The sequence below is a fragment of the Sminthopsis crassicaudata genome, chromosome 2, assembly GCF_048593235.1.
Source record: "Sminthopsis crassicaudata isolate SCR6 chromosome 2, ASM4859323v1, whole genome shotgun sequence".
Classification (NCBI taxonomy): Eukaryota; Metazoa; Chordata; class Mammalia; order Dasyuromorphia; family Dasyuridae; genus Sminthopsis; species Sminthopsis crassicaudata.
The window spans coordinates 491,384,664-491,398,930 of NC_133618.1; the positions used below are offsets into that span (position 1 = coordinate 491,384,664).

Here is a 14,267-nt window from a genome sequence, read left to right on the forward strand (position 1 = left end):
GAAGAATAACATCTACATTTTTTAAATAAAGCTTTTATTTTCAAAACATATGCATGGATAATTTGACAACTTTGACCCTTGCATAGCCTTGTGTTTCATATTTTCTCTTCTTTCCCCCCACCCCCACCCCAGATGACAAGCAATTCAATATATATTAAACATGTTAAAATATATCTTAAATCCAATATGTATAAGCATATTTATACAATTCTCTTGATGCACAAGAGAAATCAGATCAAAAAAAAAAAGAAAGTAAATGAGTAAGAAAACAAAATGCAAGTGAACAACAACAAAAAGAGTGAGAATGTTATGTTGTGATCCACATTCAGTTTCTCAGTGTAGAGGGCTCTCTTCATTGGTTCTGGCATCATTGTTGGAAAGAGTCACATTGATCAGAATTGATCATCCTATAATATTAAACATCTACATTTTTAAAAATCATGACTTTCAGATAGTCCAACATTTCCTATATTATCTCTCCTTGATCTGTTTTCTAGGCTAATTATTTTTCTAATGAAATGTTTCACATTCTCTTCATTTTTTTTTATTGTTTTTATTTTTTTTTCTTTTAATTTCTTGATATCTTGAAAAGTCCATGACTTCCCCATGCCTGATTCTAAATTTTAAGGAGTTATTTTTTTCAGGAGTTTTTAGATATTTTTTTCCAATTAGTTGCCTTTGTTTTCCAAATTTTCTTGATTTTTTGCATTATCATGCTCCCCCCACCCCAATTTTTCCTTAATCTCTGTCATCTTATTTTTAAAGCTGTACGAAGAACTCTTTTTTTGGAGGCTTCTGACCGCTTATCACTTTTTATTTGAAGTAAAAATGATTGTTTTGACTTCACTGTCGTCTTCTGAGTTTGAGCCCAAATCTTTTCTATCACTGTTGTAATTATTTATTTTATTTTTTGCTGAGGCAATAGGGGTTAAGTGACTTGCCCAAGGTCACACAGCCAGGAAGTGTTAAGTGTCTGAGGCCTGATTTGAACTCAGGTACTACTGACTTCAGGGCTGGTGCTCTATCCATTGCCCCACCTAGCTGTCCCAACTGTTGTAGTTACTAATGATTTTATTATAGCTTTTTATTTACAAGATATATGCATGGGTAATTTCTCAGCATTGACAATTGCAAAATCTTTAGTTCCAGTTTTTCCTCTCGGAACTTCCCCCTACCCCCTTCCCCATATTGCAGGTGGACCAATACATGTTAAATATGTTAAAATATATGTTAAATACAATATATCCATATAGTTATTTTGCTGCACAAGAAGAATCGGACTTTGAAATAATGTACAATTAATCTGTGAAGGAAATAAAAAATGCAAGCGGGCAAAAACAGAGGGATTGGAAATGCTATGTTGTGGTTCACACTCATTTCTCAAGTGTGGCTGGTTCTATTCGTTATTGAACAAATTGAACTGATTTGGTTCATCTCATTGTTGAAGAAAGTAGTGGCTTATTTCTTGACTTAATTTTATATTAGGGTTGAGTGCTAGTCCTTAAATGTGAGGATTAGTGTTTCAACATTTAGGTTTTTTGTGCTTTTGTTTTCTGAGCTCTCTCTGAGGACCTGACTTCAGGAACCCCTTTCTGCCCCTGAGCCACCATCAGGGCCCCCAGCAACATTGTTACTCCTTGTGGTCCCTTCCTTGGATGCAAACTTCATTTCACTCTTTTGCTCTGGAATCAAAATCAGTGACTCCACTCTTCTTTGAGTGACCAAAACCCCATCCCTCTGTGACCCCACTCACTTGCATGTGTTTCTTCTTCTCCCATAATCATACCCTATGACTAGGTCTGCTCGCATTGGGCCAACAGACAGGTCTGCCATCTTCCCCTGATCAGCTGTCTGACCTCCACACTATCCATGAGGCAAAAGTTCCTGAAGCTAATGCTGCTGGAAGGGAGGGAGAGAATTTGGTATTCAAAATTTTTTAAATGAATTTTAAAAATATTTTTGTAAAGAATATTAGATTTGGGGTCAGGAGGCTTTGGCTTAGTAACTACGTGATTTTGAGTAGATCATTTCTCTCCTCTAGGCCTCAATTTCATGACACATAAAATGAGTAAAGGACTAGAAGAATGCTAAAGTCCCTTTCAGTTCTGAAATCTATAATGTTTTATCATCCTGATTTTATAAATAAAGAAATCAAAGCTTATAGAAGTTAACTATTTTGCTTAGGGTCATGTCACCAGAAAGTATCATTGACTGAATTTGAACTCAGCTCTTTTGATCCCAAATTCAATTTCCCTCCCCAAACCATGTATTCTTTCTCAGAGATATGGTGCCTTGTCCAATCCAAAGCATTCCTCCATTGTATACCTCTGGAATCTGATTCCCATATCAACCTACATTGTTTGCTTTCATGTATGATATAACCCCTCAGCCTAGACCACTCAATAGGGTTCACAGACTTTTGCCCTCTAGAACAATACAAAGAGCATATTAGGACAGATAGTAAATAGAAGGTAAAGGCTTTAGTTTCACATATTTGGAATCCCACTGAAAAGTTCTCAATGTTTGAAACACTTGTTATTCTTCTTAGTAAGGGGCCACATAAGGGTAATAAATAGGTTAGTCTTGTAGTCAGTAATATCTGGGTTTTAGACCTGACCCCGGCACATATTAGCTGTATAACCCTATATAAGTAACTTAATTCGTCATTATCTCAAACTCTGACTATAAATTTTAGATGAGTTGTTGATGAGTCATGGTAAAAGGATTTTTTCATATGAAGAGTTCTCTAAGTAAGCAAAGGTTCAATTCACGTCCACCACCAACCTAAAAAGGTGCAGCTTCCATTCATGAAACAAGGCAGAGTTAAAGGTAATGCTTTTCCAAGAGGACATAACATGGCATACTTAGATTGTAAGCACTAAAGAACTCCACTGACCACTACCTTATTTTGGAGCCTGGATTAGACATTCAAAAATTACTTCTAGAATGAATGCATGAAATAAGCTAGTTTTTTATATAACATGGTTCCTCAGCCTTTTTCCTGAGCCAGTCTTATAATTGATTAAGGGAATAGTCCAGAGTTGAGATTTTGCAGCTAAATTATAATAGCCATCAGCTTCCATGGAACCCAGATAGCAGTCTTTGAAATCTTTCAGCCCTCCTTAGTCACATTTCCCAGTCCCAAGGATTGATTTTGAGTGATAATGTGAAAATCATTTAGTGCTTTTTTAAGGCCTTTTGGCTATATGCATTTTACAGGGAGTTATTGATACAAATTGAATAAATGGGGCAGAGTTAAGGAAGATGGAGGGAATAAATGTCCACTGGCTTCTGGTGAGCTGCTTTAAAAAACCAGAGCTTCAGTAGCAGTTGAATACCAAATCCCATTTGGAAATCTACATTAATGGGTGTGAAGGCTTTTTTTTTCACCGAATTAGAAAGTCACACAGGCTCAGAGAAGAAAAGGACCTCAGAGGGGAATCTAAACTAATCCAACCCTGGTCCAAAATTCCTTCTAATAAATCCCCATTAAGTGCTTCTCCAATTCAGGTTTCTTTAGTAGACGTTAAGGGTCCTCCTTCCTCACTAGAAATCTATTTCACTGTTAGTTCTAATAGAAAATTTTGCTTCTCATTAAACTGAAATCTGCCTCTAGCTGCTTCCAACCATTGCTCTCAGATCTCCTCTCTAGGAACAATCAAAAGAAGTCTGATTCCTTTTGTGCATGACAGACCTTCAAATATTTGAAGATAGTAAGCATGGTTCCTCTAAGTCTTTTTTTTTTTCCCCCCTATGGGCTAAACACCCTCATTCCTTCAACCGGTCCTTATATTGTTTTTGAACAATTCTCTTAATCCCCTTCTGTATTTCTTTCATTTTGTCAATGCCTTTCCTAAACGTTTATCCCTAAATGTGGAGATAGATCTCCAGATGTGAGCAGACCAAAACAGGAAATAACAAAATTTTTATTTCACTCATAGTAGATGATGTGCTTCTCATTGCAGCCCAGGACTGAATAAACTTTTCTGCCTAATATACCACACTATTTTTCAATTTAACTTTATTTATTTATTTATTTTAAACTTAAATAGGAAATAGGAAAGGGGGGGAAAAAAAGCATTTCCATGTACACAGAAGAACATAAAAGAGGATTCAAAATATAAAGTAATAAATTTCAATTTCCAAAAAGCATTCATGTAATGAATGCTACATATCGTATTCAAAGTTGTCCATCTTTTCTTTGCCTCTTTGTAGATTTTTTTGTTTTCAGCTGTGCACTTCTTACTTTATTCTTTTTTCTCCATGCCCCCAAGAAAGCTACAACAAAGCATATATATAAGTATATAGGTACACATGTATCTATATACACACATATGTATGCACATATAATAGATACGCACATCAACATACATGTGTGTCTGAGTCTATGAAACATATATGTGTGCATATACATAGATATCTATAATAATATACATGTACATTCCTAGGTATCTATGTAAAATTGTACTATGTTTATTTGCCCTCTTTTTCTGATAGTAGATAACATTTTCCTTCATAAGTCCAAGTCTTCCCATGTTTTTCTGATTTTACCAACTCATTGTTTCCTACACTAGGGCTTAAACTTTTCCCACTTGTGACCCTTTTTCACCAAGAAATTTTTACATGACTACAGATATGTAGATATATAAAATAGATATACAAATCAAGCATTTAATGGTAATAAATCATAAAGAAATTTATTTAAAAACAATTATTTGGTACACATATAACTTTACCATTCACTAAAGACATAAGCAAATTTGCATTATGAGATGGATTTATTTGTTTATTTTTACATAAAGAATTAAATCTTTTTAAAAATACTTTTTATTGTTGCCAAATTTGCTAGAACCCTCACATTCAATCATATAACCCCATATGGGGTCACAACCTGCAGTTTAAGAAGTTTTATCCCATATCACAGAAATATTCCAACCTTATATTATCTAATAAGTTTAAATAATTTAAAACAGTATTGACTAATTTGGTTGGCATCATCTAGTTTCTGTAAAGGGCTGAAACTCTTGAGTCAATGCACTGAGGTCAGACAACCAAGCACTTAAGGCTAATTACTTATTGGACAATACTCTATAAGAATATGCCTGGAAAATGGCCTTTCCCACTCTCCTATGCTGGCCCTATCATCTGGTGTATACAAAGAATTGTGGGAGGGACAAGGAGGTGTAATGAGACTAGCCAGAGTCATTTCTGGGTGAGAGATGAAGAGGTGAGGTGGCAGAGATTCTGTGTCCATCCCCTTGACTTCTACTGCTAAAGACAAAGAATAAAGATCAAGGACTTTTGCTTATCCTGACTCCAGCTGATTCTAAGGTATCTAGGGTGCTAATGAGCATTTAGTGCCCAACATGGGACCAAGGACCCTAATTTCACTGAAGAAACCCTTGGGGACCAGGAAATAGGATGAGTATTTTAATAGGCAAACAGGGAACTTATTTTGTTAAGGGCTATACTAGTAACTTTTTCTAGATGAAATGGGGCAGATATTAGGAAAAGATTCTCTCCCAACCCTAGCCCCTAACCCCAAGGGGGCATTATAGAAAGCATGCTTAAGTTGATCAAGTTACTTGTTACTTGGTGCAGATCGCTAGACTCAGGCACGTTAGAACGCACATCCCCTTGGTTCTTAAAGGAAGAAGAAATAGGGCTAGATAATTGGAAGCTGGTAGAACAACTTTGTGAATACCACAATGATAAAGGTCCTCATTCAATTTCCAAGGAAACATTCTATATATACAACATAATACAATTGGCCTTAAAAAATCCTTCAAGTTATAGAAAAAGAAAAAAAAATTTAAGAACAGTCAGATGAGGAAGCATGAGGAAAAAGAGGAAGACAATGAACAGATTAATAGCGATATCACTAGAGGGCATGTGGAGGTAAGTGAATGTTAAAGGAATGGTGAAGGGCGTAGTGAAGGGCGTGGTGATTGTCACTGTGACCAGGCAGCTTCAACCCTGTCTAAACCAGAACTGGTTCTTGACATGCCCCATCAACTTCACCTTCTGAGATGGAGGGAGGAGGAGTAATGGGAGGGGCAGTGATATCACCAACACCTCCCCCCAAGCAATCACCGCCTCCTAAGACTAGATTGCAAAAGGCCCTACTTAAAGCCACAGAAGAAGAGTAGGATTTAGCTGATTTGAAAATCAATATGTATCCTGTGATTCAATAGTTTAACTCTTCAGGTCAAGAAAGTAGAAGATACACTCCTTTTGATATAGAAATCCTCAAAGACCTGAAAAAGGCTTGCACTCTTTATGGGGCTACATCAGCTTATGTTAAGATGTTATTACAGAATTTGGCTTATGAAGTCTTAATGCCTAGGGAATGGAAATCTATAGCAAGGACATGCTTAGAACCTGGATGAACTTGTTGTGGCTTTCTAAATATAGTGAGCTCCGTAGGATATAAGCCCAACAAAATAGTCATAGTGGAGTTAATCCTCCAATCCCCTATGACCAACTAACAGCAGTCCTTTATCAAGAAGACAATATGATAGAATGGGTGAACTTCCCAGCACAACCAGAACAAAGCCTTACTCCTTACCCAGAGCTTGTGGCTAGAATTTTATTAAAGGCCATTAAGTGAGCAGTACAATTATCTGGAATAAGACCTGACAAAATATACAAATTTTATACTAATGCACAAATTAATGTGTGCTCTGAAACCATCCCAGAGAGGCAAATTTTATTAGCCATGGCTCCAAATTTTACACACGGGTCTCCATTAAAGATAACCAGACTATTACAAAATTGGTGATGTATTCTTAAAGAAAAGGTTTCTAAAGCTCCTCTTAAAGGACCCAACTATCTTTACAGATGCATCCAAACATGATATTTGTGCTGTATACTCTCATGACTTAATTATAAAGAGAGTAGTCATATCTCCTTTTCAGTCCACTCAGCAGAATGAATTGTATGCTATCATTCTAGCTCTTACTTATTATCCAGGAGATATAAATATATTATCTGATTTGGACTATTTAGTTGGTATAGTCCAATGAATTGTCACAACCCAAATAAAATTTGTAGCCTCTAATATATATCAGCTTTTTAAGGAACTTCAAGAGCAAGTGAGAAAGCATCCAGGGAAGATTTATATCTTGCATGTCCACTCTCATAGTGGACTTCCAGGTCCTATTTTTGATGGAAATTCAAAGGCAGATAGTTCCTAACCATGTTGGTCAATACTCCTTTATTTCAAGAAGCCCAAGAATCTCATTTTAAATATCATCAGGCTACTCAAGCTTTACATTTACAATTTGGAATAACAAGAGAGGAAGCTAGGATCATAGTAAAAGCCTGTACAGCTTGTATTCTTTTCCATTCTCCTACACTCCCTCCAGGGAAGAACCCTCGTGGTTTGAGATCTAATGAAATTTGGCAAATGAATGTGACCCATTATAAATCTTTTGGTCGTCTGTCTTTTATCCATGTTGTGGTAGACACCTTTTCAGGATTTACTTTTGCAATGCCAGCAGCAAAAGAGACAGCCAAAGTGGTCACTGAATTCCTTATACAAGCATTTGCAATTATGGGTGTGCCACAAGCAATAAAAACAGACAATGGACCTGCATATGCTTCTAAACATTTTGCACACTTTTGTGCACAGTATAAGATTTTACACACCACTGACATACCTTTTAATCCTCAAGGACAGGCAATAGTAGAGAGGAGAAACAGAGACATTAAGACACTCCTCCAAAAATAAAAGAAAGGGGGAGTCACAGGTAAGCCTAGAGAACTTCTAAATCTAGCTCTTTATTCTATTAACTTCTTGATTTTTGACAAAGATGCACTGGCTCTGGCAGACAGGTTTTATAACCCACTGGAAGGGCAGTGTCCAGTGTGAGCAGCTCCACTATCTTTAGATAATCACCAGGTGATGTGGAAAGACCCAGAAAGTGGTGAATGGAAGGGACTAGATAGGTTAATTGCTTGGGGGAAAGGGTTTGCTTATATCTCCACAGATGGAGAAGGAATCAGATGGGTGCCAATGAGCCATATTCCCCTTGTCCATCAGAGAGAGATAGAGCAGACCCTTGAAATGAAGGATTCCATTGTTGACTGTGCCCACCAATAAAAGAGCATGGCAGTTATGGCATTTGACTCATGGACATCAAAAATTGTTGGACTTCAAAATCCTCAGTAATCATTGGAATCCCTGAAACATGAAAAGATTATTGTAGGACTTTAAAACCCTCAGGAATCATTGGATTCTCTGAAACATGATAAGATTGTTATAGGACTTCAAAACCTTCAGGAATCATTGGATTCTCTGAGACATGATAAGATTGTTGTTGGATTTCAAAACCCTCAGGAATCATTGGATTTTCTGAAACATGATAAGACTGTTGTAGGACTTGAAAATCCTCAGGAATCATTGGATTTTCTGAGAAATGATAAAACTGTTGCAGGACCTCAAAATTTGCAGGAATCATTGGATTCCCTAACACATAAAAAGACTGTTGCAGGACTTCAAAAACTTTCAGGGATCATTGGATTCCCTGACACATGAAGCAATGGACAATAGATTGGTTTTGGACTATCTCTTGGCTGCTAAAGAAGCCATATGTGTGACTTCTTCTAGGACTTCTGGAAATCTTTTACAAGACCATGTTGATTTATATTGTTTGTTATATCACTACTTGCATGTACAATTCATATTTGTTACACCACATTGAACCTGCATTGGCTGTGCATTATTGCTATGTGTTTGTGTAATACCTCCCATGCTGATGGGCTTGTGCATAACTGTTTCTATAACACCCTTCATCCCAGAAACCCGCTAGCAATCTGCACTTCCTCAGAGAGGGAGTGATCATCTCCTTTTTAGTGCTTTCACCTTCCTTCCTGAGAAGTCAGGGGGGGGAGGGTGTGATCACCTCCTTTTTGGGGTTCTCACTTCCCTGAAAAGCCAGGAATGATGTGACCACCTGTGTTCTAAAACAAAAGAAAGTGGAAATATAAAGGGATGAAACTCTTGAGTTAATGCACTGAGGTGGGACAACTAACCATTTAAGGCTAATTACCCATTGGACCATTCTCTATTAGAATATGCTTAGAAAATGGACCTTCCCACTATTATGTGCTGGCCCAATCATTTGGTGTATACAGGGAATTGTAGGAGGGACTAGGGGGTGGAATAAGACTAACCAGAGTCACTTCTGAGCCACGAAGAGGTGAGGTCACAGAGATCCTACACGTCCATCCCCTTGACTTCTACCGCTAAAGACCAAGAATAGAGAGCAAGGACTTTTGCTTATCCTGACTCCAACTGATTCTAAGGTATCCAGAGTGCTAATGTGGTCATCACAAGTTTCCCTATTTTTTCCTTTTTGATCAAATCTATTAACTACCCCTATTTTTTTTACATAGTAAATTCTACTCCTGATCTTTATTTATGCTTGTATGTGTCTCATTTTCTATCCTTCCTGCCTTCTCTACTTTAATTCTACCAACTACCTGGCCCTCATCTTATTTAATACTGTCTTTCCCTCCTCCTACTCAAGATCCCTCCTATATCTTTTCACTCCATACATTATCCTTCCACACTATTAACTTATTTTGAGCTTGTAGTTTATTGTTGCCCCCAAATCTTTGCCACAGGAATTACTGTGTAGCCATACCTCCTCTATTTTATATTTCTTAAATTTCTTTTTTTCCCTTAAAGAATTGAATTTTATTTTTATTTAGTTCATTGTTTTAACTGATCAAAATTCTTTTTTGCATTCAAACTAACATACAATGTGTTAGGTATTCCTCTGAGCATTTAGAAAAGCATGCTACTTATTCTATTTAACAAGTATGCCATCTGCACCTTCCATAAAGTCATTAATAAAAATGTTAAATAGCACAAAGTTAAAAAGAGATACCTAGTGCACTCCACTAAAGATATTTCTCCATATTTGAATCCATTGCCAGACACTTAGTACTTTTGTGACCTTGGGCAAGTCATTTAACTTTTGACTGCATCAATTTCCCCAACTATAAGATAAAAATAATAATAACACCTATATCCTAGGGTTGTTAGAATCAAATGAGATATTTATAAAGCACTTAGCACAGTCCCTGACAGATTTTTTTTTTTAATCTCTCCCTGTCTCCTTCCTTCCAACCCTGTGAGGTAGGTGCTGTTTTTATTCTTATTTTACAGATGTGGAAAATGAGGTTAAGAGAAATTAAGGAATTTAACCAGAGTCATAGAACTATGAAATTTGTGAGATTCAAACTCATGGCACCATGACTCCGAAATAATTATTCTACACAGCATGAAAAGCCGCTTTTTGTCAATATCTACTTTTGGGATTCAGTCATTTAGCCACCTTTCTAATTGTTTAGTCCTCATCTCTATCTCTTATTCACAAATTTAATATGAGGGACTTTAAGAGAAACAAGGAAAAGGATTATTTGTCCCTTTTCAACATCAGTTCTACCATTCTCGAGGATTACAGGCAATGACTCAATAGTCACTTCTGGTTCTTTTAGTCTCCTAGGATGTAGTTTATTCAAATGTAATTCGTTCATCAAACCTGATGAATTAAATTTATTGGATGTAGCTAGTTTCTATTTATCTCTTCATTTATTCTGAATTTCCACAATTTTTTGTTCTACTCTATTCTGTCTAAAAATCATTCTTCTTGGAAAAAGATCTTACTTGATTTTTCCCTGGGTCCTAGAATAAATAAGCTATATTAAAAACTCCAAAACATCCTTTCTGTCAGCCTTAGCTTTCACTGCCAGTCTCACTTATTCTGGATACTAATTGTTTTAATAAACTTCTTACAGGGCCACGCTCCATTATTCATTCTCACTTACTTGCCCTTACTTCCATATTTTTTAAATGTCTTTTAAAATTATTAATTTGTTGACAGATTCCCTTGCATTCATTTTTAGCAATAACATACCCTAATGCTTTACAACAACATTGGCAGTAGAGAACATGACAAACACATTTTATTCTGTATGTTAATTAAATCAGATTTTTGCCATGGTAGCTTCAATCTGAAGATGAAATGATCATATGTTCCCCAATATTCTTTTCATTCCTACTTCTGTAATCATTTCTTTCTTGTTGATCAGAATTAAGATAGTAATTCTCCATAATAAATTCTCCAGCTATTGAAGGATGAAATTATCATTAACACAAATCATCAAATGTTTGCTTTGATGAATTGTAAAATCTCCAACAGATATTGAAAGAATTGAAGTTTCTATCACTAAGTTATGCTTTCTTAGTAGGCTTGTGTTTCCCAAACTCCTTACCCAGGTTCACCTTTTGTATATGTTATCTGTTTCCAATGTCCACAATATATCATATTTGTATTGATGACATTTATTTTTTAATAAGGTATATCTTCATGTAAATTGAGAGATGGACGAACAAATTATGGCATTTGAGTAAAATGAAACATTATTGTCCTAAAGAAATTATTGAAAGGGATGTTTCAGAGAAATCTGGGAAGATTTACATGAACTGATGTAGAGTAAATTGAGTAGAATCAGGAGAACAATTTATTTAGTAATATAAAAACAAATTACTTATAAAGACTCGAGAACTCTGATTGACACAATAACCAACTATGATTTTATAAGACCAATAATAAATCATGCTATCAATCTTTTGAATGAAAAGTGATAGTCACAAGGTATAGAAAAGACAGGCATTTTTGGTCATGGTTAATGTAAGAATTTATTTTTCTTTGCTATGCATATTTGTTGCAAGGGTTTTAGTTTTTATTTTTCTAAGAGGGGGGGAAGAGGAAGAGAAAAAATTTTGTTAAATGAAAAAATGAAGTTAAAAATTTAAAATGATATATAAATGAATAAAAGTTTTAACAAATGAATAATTGTATATTCTTTCAAATCTATCACTAAACTGTCTCTGAGAAGTCTCAAACTTTCCAGAGAATATCTGATTAAATTCAAAACATTTCCTAGGAAAATATTCTGGACTAAACTAAGAAGAAGTTTATAAGAAGAAGGAATATTCCTTCTTTCATGGGAATTATTTGTAGTTTATAAATCAGTTTTGGAAATAGCCAAAAGAAAAGAGATCTAAAAAAAAAAAAAAATACTGCTAATCAGTAGATAAGAATACAAAAAAAAAAATAGTAAACCAGCAAAGAATGAAAAAATAATGTGTACAAAGGGTTAAAGAGAATTCATTTCTGTATAGAAAGATTTAAAAGATTCCCAAGGAACAGGAAAGCAAAGGGGCTGATAATGCAGGAGAGGATGAAATTAATAACAAGTTTAAAATGGCTGAGTCACTGAACTAATTTCAAAGTCTGAAGGTAACAGGAAAAAAATTAAAAAAGAAAAAAAAATCAGACAATTGGGAAAGTAATGAAAGCTTTACAGAGATTACAGGTGACCAAAGGTAACAGAGGAGAAGGCTGGGAAATGTAATTAAGCCCAAATTTATAGACCCTTTCCTGTGATTTGAGAAACTACTCTCTTTCTTTTGGATCTCTGAGGGACAACTTTTGAACATATAGCCTGTGATTTGAGGAGTGTAAATGCTGCTCAAAAATATTTCTCACAATATCTGTAACAGTTTCTTATAACCCACCATTAGTGATTGAGAAAAGTTTATAATGATCAGAGGTAAACAGTAAAATAAAGGTACTGATGCTGGGAAGAGGGAAGAAATCCTAAGAAAAACTAGACAAAGATCATTATTTTTTTCCAAATATATTTGACTTCTAATTCTTCTATCACTTCTGAATTAATCAATCAATACAAAATTTTTAGCCACTTATAAACCAAACATTGTGCTAAGCATTGGAGACACAAAGAAAACAAAAACAGACTCTGTCCTTAAGGAATCTACATATATATTTATATGCGTAAATATATAAAATATGTAAATATACAATATTTATGAATCACTCCACAAAAGATAAATTACAGAGTAGATGGAGCATATCCATAGAGAGTGATATTGAGTTTGCAAACTTAGATGATGTATTTTTTGACAGTACTAGGAAAATGTAGAGGATAGATGTGTTTGAGATGAAAGATAAATTCTGTTTTGAACAAGTTGAGCATGATATCTCTCTTAGACATTTTGAGCAGTTAGTAATAAAGAACTTGAAAGGGAAAAAAGGCTAGAATGAACAGGTTCGGGAACCATCTGGTGAGAGATGATAATTGAACCCAAAGGTACTGATGAGATCACCAAGTGTGATGTAAACAGAAAAGAGAGGCCAGATAAAGCCTTCGTGGATATTCATACTCACTGATTTGAGATGAAGACCCACTAAAAGAAGCTGAAAAGAAGAGAGCAGAAAAGGAGATAGAGAACCAAGAGAGAGAAAATTCATGGAAAACCATCGAAAAGAAAGGAGAATATGGTCAGAAGTGTCAAATCCTGAAGAAAAGTGAAGAAAAATGAGGACTAAAATGAAGCCATTTCAAGATGACAAAAAAAAAAAAAGATAAATATTGAACAGATTATGAGAAAACAAGCATATCAATGCTGTTAGTAGAACTGTGTATGGAAAGCTGCTTGAAAGTACACCTAACAAGTCACCAAACTATGTGTGTCATTTGATCTAATATTATCACTGCTAGGCCTATATTTCAAAGAGATGAAAAAAGAAGGAAAAGATCCAAATGTGCAAAAGTGTTTATAGCAGTTTTTTTTTTTTCTCCTATGGTAGCAAGAAATTGGAAACTAAAAGGGTGCTCATAAATTAAGGAATGACTGAATTAATTATTAGTATTCTCTTACCTGAATCCACCATATAGTGTAAAAATTAAGAAAGGGGGTATTTTAGGGAATTCTAGTAAGATTTGTATGAACTGATGTAGAGTGAAATGAGAATAAACACAAAAACATTTTATATAATAACAACATTGTAAAGACAGAAAACGTTAGAAGATTTAAGAACTCTTCTCAAAGCAAAGTCTTTAGTTTAGTCATGGCTTCAGAAGAGCAATGATGAAGCAAGCTATGCATCCACCTCCTGACAGAGAGATATAGCAATGTCTGGATTAGTATGAAGAATGAATAACCTGAAGTGATTATATGTCTTCAAATTTGTACTCTTCAAAGCTATAATTGTGTAAAGTATGTTCATTGGTATCAGACTGATGGAAACATGCAATGTGAATTGAAATAATGCAAACATTTCAGAGAATTCATTATATGTACTAAATGGGACCTAGCTACAATGAACTCAGTGTACAAAATAACATGCATATTTTTGAACATGCACATTTGTTATAAGGAAGTTTTT

The 14,267-nt window shown here is 35.1% G+C and overlaps 1 protein-coding gene across 3 annotated transcripts in view; it reads left to right on the forward strand.

The window, feature by feature from the left end:
- The first annotated feature begins 9,184 nt into the window (after positions 1–9,184).
- The window catches only part of SLC6A2 (solute carrier family 6 member 2), a 72,431-nt gene continuing 67,348 nt past the window's right edge, over positions 9,185–14,267 (forward strand). Inside the window, exon 1 of one of the 3 annotated variants that reach the window (XM_074293441.1) lies at positions 9,185–9,309. The gene's annotated coding sequence lies outside the window, so the exon portion shown is untranslated. The remainder of the gene's footprint in view (positions 9,310–14,267) is intronic. The other 2 variants (XM_074293445.1, XM_074293442.1) reach the window with 2 other exon arrangements.